At 37.0% G+C, this 16,186-nt stretch overlaps 1 pseudogene across 1 annotated transcript; it reads right to left on the minus strand.

Moving 5' to 3' along the window:
• Positions 1–37: 37 nt before the first annotated feature.
• LOC145102938 (mitochondrial import receptor subunit TOM40-1-like) lies at positions 38–14,789 on the minus strand (annotated as a pseudogene). Its single transcript, XR_013706312.1, has 6 exons — positions 13,671–14,789; positions 13,476–13,571; positions 13,316–13,366; positions 1,012–1,241; positions 791–891; positions 38–510 (listed from the first exon to the last, which is right to left on the minus strand). The product of XR_013706312.1 is annotated as a mitochondrial import receptor subunit TOM40-1-like (transcript).
• Positions 14,790–16,186: the final 1,397 nt, after the last annotated feature.

The following is a 16,186-nucleotide window of genomic DNA, read 5'->3' on the forward strand; positions in this document are numbered from 1 at the left end:
TATATACCAAAACAATCAATTTCATCCAATAACATCATGCAAAAAAATTGTAATACATAGATATTAAGGGGATCTAATTGTACATTGTTATTAAGAGGTTTTCCCTAACTATATAACCTAATACTACATTGCTATTAAGGGACACCTTCTACAATGTAATGCTATACAAACTAAGAAGATATACACAAAGATGATAAACATCAAATTCCAACTAAGTAGAGTTGCATCTTGCCTTTCATAATTCTTTAAGACTAATGAACCCTTGCTCCGATAATTCTTGTGACCTCATCAAATAAAAGTAAAAAAAAATTAATATGCTAATATAATTATTAGAAGAATCAAACATGGAATGTCAGTTGTAAAAGACGAAATTACCTTTTTCTCCATCCAAAGAATGTGGGACCGCATTTGAGATATGATATTTGATCCATGTGGTGTTCCGGGTTCCATTAAAATATGAAGTATTTATCAAGTTTAATATTCAACCATTAAATGTAAGCTCAAAGCCTTCTAATAAGAAGACAAAAGGGATCAATAGGATAAAAGAGATGACGGTCCACTAGTTTGATTTTTTAGATTTTGGGTCCACTAGTTTGATTTTTTACATGTGATGTAAAAAAAGCATATGAAAATTCATTTCATTCATACAGGCCAACCAAATATGATCATGGAATGTAATGAGTCATTCCATTCCTTTGTTAAAGAAAAAGTATATTGTTATTTATTGTATATAATACTTTTCTTTATGGTGTTTATGCATGGAATTATTGAGTGTGATAAATGTACTGACCTCAGCAGATATGATAAAATTAAGACCCATGCTCCTCCTTTCTTCAAGAAAAGCAGATGTGCAACCACTTGAGTCAATCTTGCCTCTAAGCCGACACTGTCAATGTAAAAAAAGATTTGTTTTTAAAATGTTCCTTTATTAACTCCAAAATTTGATGCCAATTTCCCAAACTTTATTTAAATAAAGAAACATAAAATATAAATTATATTGAATTGACTTGTGAAGTATATAATAATAGCCAAAGCCGACAGTGACATCTCTTGACATGTAATTGTACATTAAATTAGATGCTAATGAAACCTACATTCAACAAAGGAGACAAAAGTAATGTAATAAGCCAAAAATTATAACCAAACATTAATATAAGATATGGGAAATCTTTTACCTGAATATAACTAACACCAAGAAAACCACCATTTCCAAGCTGGAATTGAGTCCAATAGTCTATACCCTATATACAAATTTCAAAAACAGTTACAAATAAAATTACATAATTTAATAAAAATGGAAAACCTGTGAAGCATATTCCTTGTAGACAAATCGACTTACTTTCTGTTATATTTGAATATGAGTGTTCCTTTTTGACTTAATAAAGAAAGTCAGGAAATGAGATTTTCATATATTATTTATCCAGACAACACTTAATTCAGTTTTGAACACTTAATTCAGTTTAAATCAAAGTACTTGACATTAATTACATCATCAACTTTGTCAGTGAGCCAATGATACCCATCCTTGTCTCTGAAACAAAATTCAGTTCAAATGAAGCAATAGAATAATGCCAAATAACTTTCCACTAAGTAATTATGACATTTGTGGTTTATATATTACGAGGTATGTGGGTGTTTTTAGCTAATAAAGGTTTGAAAAACACAAATTATGAAAATTTTAATGGCATCTACACATGGTATTATTAAGTATTATTATATATTATATTTGTTGGGCTAATGGTGTTGCGTCATGGGCTCGGTCCTTAGCCCAGTTTTGGTTGCCGGTTTGGGCATGTCCAACCGTGCATGTTTTGTACTAGGGTTTAGTATTTAAGCTGCATGCATGCAATCTTTTAAGGAGACAAGCTTTTATTACTTTTCTTGATTCAGTTTTTGTAAACCCTAGCTCGCCTCTACAGTGGAAGTTCTTCATCGAGCTCTGCTGAGGCGTGACTATATTTGAATCATAAGCACAACATTGATTCCATTCTGTGTTCATCACATTATTGTGTTTGTTTTTGTTTGTTCTTTATATTTTACATGTGAAAGATCTAATCGATCTAAGTTTTATTCACAACAATTGGTATCAGAGCAGGAGACTATGTAATTCATACACATCTCTTCTGTCGAAGAAGTTATTAGGGTTTTATTCCGCATTGATTGATATTAATTGAGCCGTCATTCCATATTGACGTATCTCATTAATCGTCGATCTAACTCTAACGATATATTACAAGTCTGATCTTAAACAGGTAATCGATCAAACATCATTGCGATGTCAATGGATGATTCTCAAACCAATCCAATCAACATCTCCAACAGCATTGGTTCTACCACAAGGATTCCGATCTTGTATACTCAAGATTATGAAGTTTGGACGCATTACTTTGAAGATTATGTGATTGGATCGGAGGATAATGGGTACCTAATCTGGGAAGCTATCACTGTTGGCCCATTCGCTCACTCAAGCACCTCAAAGATTGTCAAAACTCAGAAGGAGTACAATCAGCTTGTGAATGATGTAAAGGACATTCCTCAAGACGAGAAGGAAAAGTTTCAATGCAACATCAAGGCCTTGAGGATGATTAGGTTTGCTTTGCAGTCAGATACGTTCCGTTTGGTGAGTTCTTATGCTACTGCTAAAGAGATATGGGACAAGTTAAAAGAATTGTATTCCACTGATGAAGATTTGGAACATTCAATTCAAACTCTTTTGCTTTCTGAATTTGATGATTTCAAGCAGAAGCCAGAAGAGAAACTGGTTCAGGCTTTTGATCACTTTAATCATCTCTTAAGTAAGATGATAAAGCATGGGATCAAAAGGAAGGTTATTGAACAGAAGGTTACTTTCATGAACGGTCTAAGATCTGAATGGATGGTTGTTGTATCCACTGTCAAAGCACATGAACAGTTCAAATTGTATTCTCTGGCGAAACTGGTAGGAATTTTGAAATCCCATGAAAGTGCACTGTCTAAGGAAACGACTGTGGTTTCTAATTTCGGTTTGTTAGCCCTTGTTTCTAAAGGAAAAAGCTCTGTTGATGAAGAAGAAGAATTGGATCTTGCTAATTACGATCTAACTGGTGAAGAGTATGCCCTGATGGTGTCTAATTACTTATTTGGTTGCTCACATCACATGACAGGAAGGAAGGAAGAACTGAGTGAGTTTTGGTTTCTCAAGGATGGTGGTATTGTGAAGTACGGAAACAACTCATTTGGTACTATCAAAGGCTATGGAATGATCACTAATGGCGATTTCTCTATAAGAAAGGTGGCTTTTGTTGAATGGCTCCACCACAACCTTATCAGCATATCACAGTTGGTAGTTGGCACTGGATTGAAGGTATCTTTTGATGATGAAGGCTCAGAGATTGTCGAGAAGAAGTCAAATAACATTCTGCTGAAATCGAAGCGAAAAGGGGAAATGTACCCTTTAAACCTCAACCCAATTCGAGGTAAGCCGGCAGTCTGTTTACTCATGAAGGCCCACTCTGATGAAAGCTGGTTATGGCATCGAAGACTCTCTCATCTTAATTTCAAGGATATCAACAAGCTGGTTTTAGGAGATCATGTTTGAGGTCTTCCAGTTCTTAAATTCGATAAAGATCACCTATGCGCAGCCTGTGAAATGGGAAAGCAGAGTAGACAAAGTCATCCCTCTATTATCAATACAAAGGTGATAGAACCATTGGAGCTATTGCACATCGATCTGTGTGGTCCTTCTTCCATTGAAAGCATTGGTGGTAACAAGTATATTCTGGTCATAGTGGACGATTTCTCTCGATTCACTTGGGTGTTTTTCTTGAAACAAAAATATGAGGCTACTCCAAAGCTCAAGCTCTTCATAAAACAGATAGAAATTCAACTGAGGAAAGTTGTTCGTAACGTAAGAAGGGACAACGGCTTGGAATTCAACAACAAAGATTTCGAAGAGTTTCTTGCTGAGAAAAGAACAACACATAATTTCTCAGCCCCTATACTCCACAGCAGAATGGTATTGTTGAAAGGCGAAACCGGTCTTTGTGTAAAGCGGCTCGAACGATGTTATGATTCGCATCATTACCTTTATATTTCTGGGCTGATGCAATCGCTGCTGCTTGTTACACTTAGAACATATCATATCTGAACAAGTGATTTTCTATCACTCCCTACGAAATCTTGAACAATCGCAAACCAAATATGAAATTCTTCCATGTGTTTGGTTCAAGATGCTTCATCCTCAACTCTAAAGAGAATCGAAATAAGTTTGATGCTAGGGTAGATGAAGGAATATTCTTAGGTTACTCCCTGAATTTTAAGGCATATAGAGTTCTAAACAAGGGCTCTAAGAAGATTGAAGAAACATACTATGTCACTTTTGACGATAGTTATGTTAAAAAGATGAACACAACCGAAGGTGCCACACATGAAATCTTTCCAAAGACTTGTCAAGTTACAACCTCTATTTCAAATCTTTTCGAGCAATATATGCTTCTTTTTGACGAGCCTCAGACAGCAATTGATTCTGAATCAACGGCGAACGACAACAAGGTTGATTGTCTAAGGCAAATCATCGATGATGCTGCTCAAAAAATGGATGATAATCCACCTAAAACAACCGAGAGGCCAGACAGAAGCGAACCTTCGAATGACCGTCCTAATGTCCAGGGGGAGGGTCCGTTACTACAACACGATTAAGGTTCATCATTCCAGGGGAGAACCTATCGTCACAATCATCAAGCTTCTCTGAGAATCCAGTAGAAGGAGAAGATACTAACCTAAATTCTGAACCAGTGTCATCCTTCGAGGGGGAGAACACCAATCTCAATGATGACGACATGCTATCTGAAATGGAAGAGGAAATCAATGCAGAATTGGATCCCTCTTGTGATCCAAATTACCCGCCACTTATTAAATGGACAAAAGATCATCCTCAAAGTCAAATTATTGAGGAATCTTCTTAAAAAGTGTTAACTCGATCTCAGATCAACGCGAAACAAGTTGCACTCTTATCTCAAGTGGAATTTTGTATGTTCAACTCCTTTGTTTCCAAAGTTGAAACGAAGACTGTTAATTCAGCACTTGATCGCTCTAACTGGGTGCAAGTCATGCAAGATGAGTTGAATGAATTTGAAAGAAATAAAGTATGGCATCTTGTTCCAACTCCAAATGATGCTTCAGTTGTAGGTCTCAAATGGGTATTCAAAAACAAGATGGATAAGGAAGGAAACGTGATGCGTAACAAAGTTCGGTTGGTTGTGAAAGGCTATTGTCAGGAAGAAGGTATCGACTATGAAGAAACCTTCGCTCCTGTTTCAAGATTAGAGTCCGTTCGAATCTTTCTTGCCTACGTTGCACACAAAAACTTTGAAGTCTATCAAATGGACGTCAAGTGTGCCTTTCTCAATGGAGAACTTGAAGAAACTGTGTACATTGAGCAACCGCCAGGCTTTGTGAAAGAGAAATATCCAGATCACTGCCACATACTTGATAAAGCGGTAGATGGCATGAAACAGGCTCCCAGAGCATGGTATGAAACTCTAACTCGGTTCTTTGAAATGTCTAAATTCAAACAAGGTTCGGTTGACCCAACCTTCTTTCGAAAGAGAGAGGGTAACCACCTTATGATAGTCCAAATTTATGTTGATGACATTATCTTTGGCTCCACGAATCCCATCTTAACAGTTGAATTCAGAAAGTTGATGGAAACTAAATTTGAGATGAGCTCAATGGGTCCAATTAACTTTTTCCTTGGTTTAAACATTAGACAGGGACCTGAAGGCACAGGAGGCATACACCAAGACATTATTGGCCAAATTTGGTATGACGGGGGACTCCAAAGTTAAGGTTCCAATGGCTTTTGGGACAAAGCTTTCGCCCTAATTGGAGAAGTCGGCTGTTGACATGACACTCTACTGTCAAATGATTGGGTCTCTAATGTATCTCACAACCAGTAGACCTGACATCATGTTTTCAGTCTGTTACTGTGCCAGATTCCAAGCTAACCCACGAGAACCTCATTTGCAAGTCGTGAAAAACATCTTTCGCTATCTGAAGCGAACATCCTCTCTCGGTCTGTAGTATCCAGCCAACTCATGATTTTTTGTTCAAGCATTCTCAGACGCTGACCTAGGTGGCTGTGGATTAGATCATAAAAGCACTACTAGAGGATGCCAATTTCTAGACGGTAAATTGGTAACCTAGCAATCGAAGAAACAACTTCTGTTTCTCTCTCTACTGCAGAAGTTGAATACATCGCTGCAACGTCATGCACATCTCAAGTTGTATGGAAACAAAGTCAGCTAAGAGATTACGGGCTGAACATGAAGAAAATCCTACTATATTGCGACTCTGAAAGTGTTATTAGGATTTGTCATAACCCAGTGCAACACTCAATGACCAAGCATATAGCACTAAGGTATCACTTTATCAAGGATCATGTGGAAGATGGCAACGTGGAAATTCACTTTGTAAGGACAACTGATCAATTGGCAGATATATTCACTAAGGCTTTACCTGAAGCTAGCTTCAACAAGATTTTGCAAGGCCTAGGAATGATGGAAGCAGAATCAGTACCAAAATCATCTTCGCTTCTATAAAGGTAAGAAGCGAAATAGAGCGAACCGAAATGAACCGAGCGTTCGGTTTATTTCGGGTTCGGTCTATTTCGGGTGAAGCTCAACCAAGAACCGAAATGAACCGAGTGTTCGGTCTATTTCGGGTTCGGTCTTTCTGAACTTGTCCGCTTCTTTTTCTTCTCAAGGCATTTTGATTGTATTACCATGTACATTTTTTTCACACTTCTTTTTATATTCATAAAATTCACAAATATTTTTCCTTTTTGTTCAATTAAATATTTTTCACAAAATACAAAAATATTTTTTCATTTTAATTTTTTTTAAGTGTTATTCTCAATGATGAAAGATCCAGAAGGTATGATTTTTTTACACACAGTCTATACGTCCCTAGAAGCATGTTGTTGTATGTTGACTAAAGCCTCGAAAGATTTTAAGTGAAGCCTTAATAACATGATATATACAAATCATGTTTTCCCAAGCTAGGCTGCAATATTCACTCTAATCATGAGCTATCTTACTCTACTCACATTGAGCTTAGAGTTTTCTACTTAGTCCTTCTTTCATAGCAGAGGTACATCTGTTTCTTATACTACCTCCATCATTTTTCTCCATTATACTTCGTTTCACCAATATAACCCTTGAGACTCTCAACATTTACCACTGAGGTTTATGGTTATACAAAATATGTGTTAATGATCTTAGTTTCGTGCCATTATGTACTAATTGAAACCCATCATTCAACACCATTACTGAATTGACGGTCAATGATCACTATCTTTCAAATTTTAAAAGAAATCTCTTTTTATTATGAGTGATTCTTCTGAAAATTTCTATACCAAGAATTTTTTCTTCCCCTAGGATCCAGTTAATTTTTTTTTAGATTTCTCTCCTATCCAACAGTCAATACATATCTTTCCTACCTACTTGTTCAACATATCACATTGATCTCACAAGTACTTCGTTCAATTTCGGTCTTATATCAAGTATCGAAATCATGAATTGCAGCGAAAGCCACCCGTTATAAGCTTTAATTTAAAAGATGTCTTTCAATACTTCTTAACAAGTACTTGATCGTTATTTAATGGGAAACCAAACAAGTTCTTTAAAGTCTCTCTTGACTTTGAAGGAAGAGATTCGTGCCCAGAATCAACTGCTTTATGTCTTTTTTAGACATCACAAGTTATCCCAAAATGTTTGCTTTATTTCTTTATCTTTTACACTCCTTGCACGAAAATTTTTAATTTTCCACAATCTGGTTCTATTAATGGTGATTTACTTGTTCCAGCTTCGTTTCATAAGTATTTCAATGCTCGATAAAGTTAATAACCAATGACGGTTCATGTGGAATATGGGGTGTCGATTGGGATAATGTTAAGGGTGACTCAGCAGCTATCCAATCGTCTTTACAATTTGAAAAAGCGATTCTTATGGAATGGCGTGCAAAAAAAGGAAACGTCCTTTCTCTTTCCTGCGTCATCATCGGGTATGACAACTGTACATCCGTCAAGTCAGGCGCACTTTTTGAAATAATCCAAGATATCAGTCAAATTTTTCTTTCTCCTCCAGTATGTATAAAAGGTTTTGGCACGCTGATCTTTATCCTTTTATCACTCACAAAAATCTCTCAAAGAACAAAGGCGATTTATCTCACTGTTCATCATCCTCTCCAAGCTTCTACAATGGCAGATTATTCTTCAGTTCATGATACCACTATTCACCAACCGCTTCTCATCATCAAACCTCAACAAAACTTGATCATCAATCTTACTCCCTTCATCTATGAACCCTACATGCTCTATGTCGTCGAGTGCCTCAAATATTCGCCTCTCGTCGACGCTCTGACCAAAGTTGAAGTCGTTCCCATGTCCTAACTCCCACTTATCTACTCCACTACCTATTACGACAAAACTGCTGAAAGGATTCACTTTGAAGTCCACAACGAGAAGACTTCTATCTCCAAGCACCGCTTCTCTTCCCTAATTGGTCTCTCTCAAGAACAAAACTTGGTTAAACCTGATTCGATCCCTATTGGTCAGCTCTTCTCAATGTTCTATCAAATGGGGTATACTGAATCCCTAACCACCATAACCAAGTTCAAGAAGTCTTTCCTTCCTCCTCAATGGAATGGCATTTTCACTCTGCTGTTCAAAGGACTCTCTGAGCGAAGCGTCGGCTCAGATGGAGCAAGCAAGTCATTTATGACTATGCTTTATGGTTTGTACCATGGGATAGATTTGGATTATGGAACCATTATCTGGCAACTGGTTCAAAGCTTGGTCTCTTCGTTAAGACACTCAGAGATCTCCCGTGGGAGATATTAGTCTATTATCACTAAGTGGGCAATGGATCGTCTTCACGTTCCAATCATGGTGGACTCTCTTCTCTCCTCCATCGCCACTTTTCACACAACCAAGATTATTGTTACAGATCCCACTAAGTTCTCCTTCATTGGATCTATTCCTGAAACCATGCTTGCCTGTGTGTCTGCAGCAAGTAATGTCTTGCAACAATACAGGAAGATTCCTTCCTCGGGTCCACGGGAGCTTACACCAGCCACGGTTCGCTCTATTGACGACGATGACAAACCAACGAAGAGGGGAAAGAAAGCTGACACTCAGAAAGAGATGCAGGTTACTAAACCAACCAAGGGGCAAACCCCTAAGAAGCGAAAGTCAAATAAAGCTGCATCATCACAAACACAACCGAAGAAGCAGAGAAAGCCCGCTAGGAGACTCATACTCCAATCTTCCAGTGATTCAAACTCAGAGTATGTTCCTCCCAAAAATAAATCTGCACCTCCTTCAGAATCCGAGAGCGAAAGCTCTGATGATGAGGCTTTGGATCGTGGTGATACCCCGTCTCACTCCCCTACCCCAGAAATTCTAGTTCGCTCCCAACCTCCTTCTCCTCCACCTGTTACTATCCCAGTATCCATCCCTCTAATATTTCCTATCCCCACCTCTTAACCATCCACCACTATTCTCATCCCTACTCCAATATTCACAAACACTACCACCACTACTACTACTACAGGGGCTCATTCTACAACTCCCACCCCATCCATTACAACCGAACCACAGGTAACAACCGAACCTCCTACCACTACCAAACCATTATCTCCTACACCTTCTACTGACACCACCCCAGTTCTAGTCGGTGAGGACTTGGAATTTGATTCCACCTATTTTAGTCCTTACCATGTACAGAGTGATGAATATGATGATGATCCTGTTACCAAGTGTCATCTCAAAGCAGTCAACGACAAACTCGATCAACTGCTTTCCTTCTCTTCCTCTGGGGCTTACTCAGATGCTGCTCTCAAGGCATTGTTCTCCTCTGTTGTCGAAGAAACATAATGCCTCCCTTACTGCTGCAGCTAAAGCTATAGACGCCTCTACTTCCCAATGCCAGAAAGCCTCCCTCGCTGTTGAGGCTTCCACCAAGGAGTGCAAAAAGGTGACCGAAAAAGTCGATAAACTAATTTCTGAGGCTCACTTAGTTTTAGACTCTTTGCAGGCGGCTGCTCAGAAGAATTCTTAAACTGTTAATGCTTCGGTGGATAATATTCAACGTTCTCTTCAAACTGAACGGTCCAACCTTGCAGCTGCACGCCAAGAAATCGAAGCTGCCAACGAAACTATGCATGCTAATGTTAATGATCGCTTGACCCAACTGGAGGCAGAGTTGGCTGTAGAGAATCGTATCATGGATGAACTTGACAACCGAACCTCTCAGCTGAAGATGCAGAATCTCAAGCTTCGTACTGCCACTGCTGAGCTTTATGATGTCAAATCTGATAGAGAAGTTATACGAAGTTCTGCTAGTGATGTCCACTCTATTTTACTTCATCTCCTTGAAGCTCATGATCCCATCATCACCATTACTATCCGACGGCACTTGGCTGACAAACTCAGGCCAGCCTTGGACATCCTTAGTCGTATTGAGGGTGTTCCGGTGATTGGTGTCCAGCCGAAACAAGGGGGAGAGAAGGCAAAAACTCAACCTCCTCCTGCACCGAAACCATCTACTGAACCGAAGGGTAATGAAGCTTCGGTCAGTAATAGAGACAAGAAGAAAAAGAAAATTGGGGAGGATGACATTGATAATGAAGATGATGTCTATGTTGAAAATCGCGAAAAGCCTTTTCAGAAGACAAAATCTTTTGATAAAGAGCTAGCAGAAAAGTTCAAGAAACAACAGGCTGATCTTGAGCAAAAGCAAAAGGAACAGGAGCTCCTAGAAAAGAAGAAGTCTATTTTTCCTGAATGGACTCTTGATTCACTTCAACGGTGTGCCATTGTTGAGCCAAGCACACTTTGGCTTGAGCCTGTGATGTCGTTTGGGCTTGATAACTCCAAGGATGCACAGTTTGACATGTCGATCACGCAAAAGTCATTCATCTTTCATTGCTTCAATTCGACTATTGCCATCCCGTCTCCAGACCCAAAGGTGGATAGGGATATGTTGGAGTTCTACCTAGAGTTTGCTCAACCCCAGTACTTGACCTGGAGTTCGAACAAAATTACGACTATCAAGGTTCTAAAGCCCGAATCAGCTGGGAAGTTTATTAATGTGAAATTCAAGGTGACTCGAGGCTCTGAAGGCTCGGCTCATAACTTCATCCTTGCTGATCTACCGAACCTCAATCCCCACGACTGGATACTCCTTAACAATATCTTACTGTCAAATCCACAGGAGTACCAGCCGATCATTGACCATGTCAAGCGAATGATTGTGTGCTACATTCACGAGGTAGCAAAGATGGAGCAGGAAATTGCCTCTACCATTCACAAGCGAACCACGATCAAAACTATGGGCAGAACAGGAAATGTTAATATAATGGTTAAGGGCTAGATTGATTCAAAGTACCACACTGTCATGTGCATCAGAAGCGAAGGATAGAAATGCCTGTTCACTCTTGTTGACAAACACCTCTTCTCAACTACTTGCTTGGAGCACATATTGGAGATTATTCAGAGGTGTGATCAGAACACTGCAGCCGACAAGAAGATGTTTGCTGAGATGGTACATTCAATTTCGGCAGACTCTTCTTGCTATTATCCCTCGGCTGTTCAAAATGGTCAAGACTGTGAAGCCATCTCAAAGAAAGTGATCTCTCGCCTCATTTGACGCAAAGGGGGAGATTGTTGGGCTAATAATGTTGCGTCATGGGCTCAGTCCTTAGTCCAGTTTTGGTTGTCGGTTTGGGCCTGTCCAACCATGCATGTTTTGTACAAGGGTTTAGTATTTAAGCTGCATGCATGCGGTCTTTTAAGGAGACAGACTTTTATTACTTTTCTTGATTTAGTTTTTGTAAACCCTAGCTCGCCTCTATAGTGGAAGTTCTTCATCGAGCTCTGCTGAGACGTGACTATATTTAAATCATAAGCACAACGTTGATTCCATTCTGTGTTCATCACATTATTGTGTTTGTTTTTGTTTGATCTTTATATTCTACCTGTGAAAGATCTAATCAATCTAAGTTTTATTCACAACAATATTATTACCTCCTACAGCCATCACCACTAAAATAATAGCCAGGTAATGCACTGAAATAAGTTGTTTCATATCTTTCATGATCCCCATACAGTGTCCTAAATGCCCCTGGCCATGACTTTTTAACACATAGATACCCACTACATTCACCTACAATCTCCTTGCTCTTTTCATCCACTATTACAACCTGCATTTTTTATTTTATGGTGTGATGATTTTAGAAGATTCAATTATTTGAAGGAAAACCAAATGATTTTGTTTTATAATAATAATAAAAAAAGATACCTGAACCCCGAAAAATGGAAAAGTAACAGAACCAGGTCTTTGAGGCCATGCACCGAGCAAGGGCGTAATCTGGAAAAAGAAAAATGATCAAATTCAATTGTTAATTACTTAATTATCAAATTATCATTAATGCAAATAAGTGTAAATAATAAATACCATGAAACCTCCTGTTTCTGTTTGCCACCAAGTATCTGATATTGATATTGGACACCTTGAGTCTCCAACTACATTGAAAAATCACATGTCATATCAACAAAAAAAACAAAAAAAATCCATAAATAAAAATTTTCAATTAACCCCTAAAAATAAAAACATTAAAAAATTAGTCCCAAAAAGAACCTCCATGCCCTTGGATTAATCGGCTCGCCTACACTTCCAAGAACTCGTAAAGACTTACGTGAATAACGAGTCACATGCTGCATTTTAATTTTAAACAACAAAAAATAATTATATCTTAATCTATATAAGCTAAATAACAATGTTTATGATGAGGTTTTATATAATAAATAAGAATAATATAATAAAAAACTTGCCTCGTCACCAGTGTAGGAGCAGTTTAAAATATTGTCACCTTGTATTTGTCAACAATATCCCAACATCGCCCAAAATCTGGATAATTGGGAACCTGAAAGCAGTCAAATGTCATGTATTATATATAAAATCATAAAATGTTATATCATAAAAATAAAAATAAAAACTAAATTAGTTTACCCCTTCATAAAGCACAACTGTTGCTCCATTAAGCAGAGGTCCATAAGCAACATAGTTGTGTCCAATAATCCAACCACAGTCAGCTGTACACCTACGATACAAATATACAATTAAAATGTTTTAATAAGTTAAAAAGATTCACTCACTCATATCATATATTCATATACAGCTTAGCTTATTGGATTAAGTCAAAAGATTAACCAGTATACAGTATACAGTAGACTCCATTTTGAGATGACTCTGAGAGTGCAGAATCAACAATTTACCTTTTAGTCAAAATTGATCATTCCATGAGACATGAATGGCTCACTTGTAAGCTGAGAAGAAAAACAAAATGAATTATCGATAACATTCATTCAGCCAAAAAATGCTTGATGTGTATTATATGTAAATAATAAACTAATAATTACTAATCTACCCTTTTACCAGAGCATTGGTCTTCATGGTAAGATTCTCAGACAAGTCACATTTCACTCTGGCATTTACTCTTCTATCAGTCGAAACTCTTCCAATAAGCATTAACTACAACACAACATGATACAGGTAATGATAAGAAACAAAGAACAAGGACCCAGAAAAGAAAAAACAGAAATGAACATATATAGTATATGAATTGATTGCCTTTAGCTGGAGAAGGGCGATCTAGATCATGACCAAATGCCTTAGCATAAGTGTCATCAGATTCCTCATAAACTGCCCTTCTGTAAGAAACAACCCTAGCTTTGTTCTTTATAAGATCGATACCAACATGCTCAAAACATATTAGATAAACATAAAATAAAACTTGCAATCAAACACAGTAACAAACATCAAAAACTCAAAATAGGTTACACCAAATGGAAGAAAAATCAAAAGTCAAAAGTGTTGACTCATCGAATTCAGATTCCAGAGTTTGAGATTGAAGAAATGCGGAAAGATAACTGATAGGGACATAACCTTCAATGAATCCATGTTTTTCTTCCTTAATTCCACAGTTGAATTCCGTTCTTCTCACACACCCATCAGAGAAATCACCAGATTCCATCATTCAATGATTTAGGCACAAAACCAGTCAAGCAACTACAGAAATGTATTTGTACTTCTTTTATTTCCAGAAACCATGATTTCATAACCAAGAATCAGGATTCAAGAATCAAAAAAAAAAAAAAAAAAAAATCTGATTTTTGATGTTCTGGAAATTAAATTGAATAAAAATTGTGATGGAAGGGAAGCCAAATATAGGTCAAATTACAGAGTATAAACTTAATTTTAAAGGCTCGCTCATAATGCGATCGAATACAGAGAGAAACGTACGCCAATTAATTGACTTTTCAAATTCCCAATCACGTACCCAATCGATTGCAAACACGTTTTGGAATCAAGGAAGTCGTGATACAAATAGCATCAGGTACGATTGAATTGCAATTTTGGAACGCCAATTTCAGATTTAGAAACGCGATCCCGAGCGTTCCCTGTACACGTTTGTATCGCGTTTCGGTACGGACGAATTGGTACGCAGATCGCACCTCACCCACCGATTTATGTGACTATGAATTGGCACTAGCGTTCTCAATAGCATTGATTGAGTATACAGCTCCAGGATCATAATCAGCTACATCAACAGCATAATACCCTTTAACATCTGTCTTCCTGAAATTTTGCTTACTTCTACACATACAAGACAAACCAAGTGCATTCCTTCTACTCACCTCATCCATTGCCTCTTCCACAGCTTTGACAAAAATTTTAGGTGGTTTTTGTTTTTTTACGTCGCAAAATGTTTGAAAAAAAAAAAAAAAAAAAAAACTGTTTGTTTTTTTTTCATCTGCGAGCTACTTAAATAAACCTAAATCTAAATAAACTTATTTTTTTAAACTTCAAATTGATTTTTTAATATTTTTATAACTTTATTATAAATAATTAATGAATCTATATCAACTTTTATGTATTATTGTATAAGAATAAAAATAAAAATGGTATGAATATATATATATATATATATATATATATATATATATATATATATATATATATATATATATATATATATATATATATATATATATATATATATATATATATAGAACAACTTTGGTTGCAAAGTTATAACTAAACATTATAATTAGTGATCAAAAAATTTGATACATAAATGGATGGAAGTAAACTTCGATTTTTTCAATTAAATCCATTAAAAACGTACCATAAATATTTTCTCGAGAAATTGACGATATTGTATTAAGTAATGTTTTACAAAAGTTGGCAAAAAAGTATAAGAATATATTATAATTTTTTTTTCATATTTATATAAAAAACTACAACTACTATTATTGTAATAAATCTTTATTTATAAATTTGTTAAAAATATCATGTTTGTATCGTCGAACGTTTTTTTTAAGCTTTGTATTTTTTTTTTCAAATTGTTTATCATTAATAATGTTGGAAAAAATATAAATTAAAAAAAACTTAAAAAATAAAGATATATATGTTTTTTTAGGCTAGAAGATGTTAGAAGACTCTGGTCCACATCTGCGCCAAGAAGAGGGCGCGCAGATATTTTTAGGTCTGCAGTCTTCAAAAAAACAAACAGTCTGCGAAAGCTAATGTCTGCGCGTGGTCTGCATGGCGCAGACAGAAGGGGTCACGCAGATCTGTAGACAAAAACAAACACTACCTTAGAGTAAGTCTGCCGAGACTTTTCAGCAAAATTTGATTCAAGCATAAGTTCTAAAGGGTCAAACCATCCATAACTACTATCTCCAAAGAAGGAAACCAAGAGAAGACCCTCCCTTTTTGATCTTCGCACAGAAGTGGTTGCAAACTCTTCGTTGAATACATGACCAGGCCACCAAGGGTGAGACTTCACTTTTCCCCAAACCATATCCCCCACTTCATATCCATGACCAGGCGATCCCAATGTTGATCCCTCCATTGATGACCTAACCTCGATGGCCACACTCCCATTTGCAGCAAAATCATCAAACATCGAGAGCATTAAATCATATGCAGGCGATACTGATTCTTTTGACTTCGTCTCTTTTCTCCGTTGTCCCTTCTTCTGCTAGTGGAAATTACCAGCTAATGGAATTTGGCAACTCGATAACATAACGGAAGCCATCTGGAACAGTGGGGTGGTTAGAAAAATTATATCGAGATGGAAT

This window comes from Lactuca serriola, chromosome 4 (assembly GCF_051521515.1).
Source record: "Lactuca serriola cultivar US96UC23 chromosome 4, Lser_US96UC23_V15, whole genome shotgun sequence".
Taxonomy (NCBI): Eukaryota; Viridiplantae; Streptophyta; class Magnoliopsida; order Asterales; family Asteraceae; genus Lactuca; species Lactuca serriola.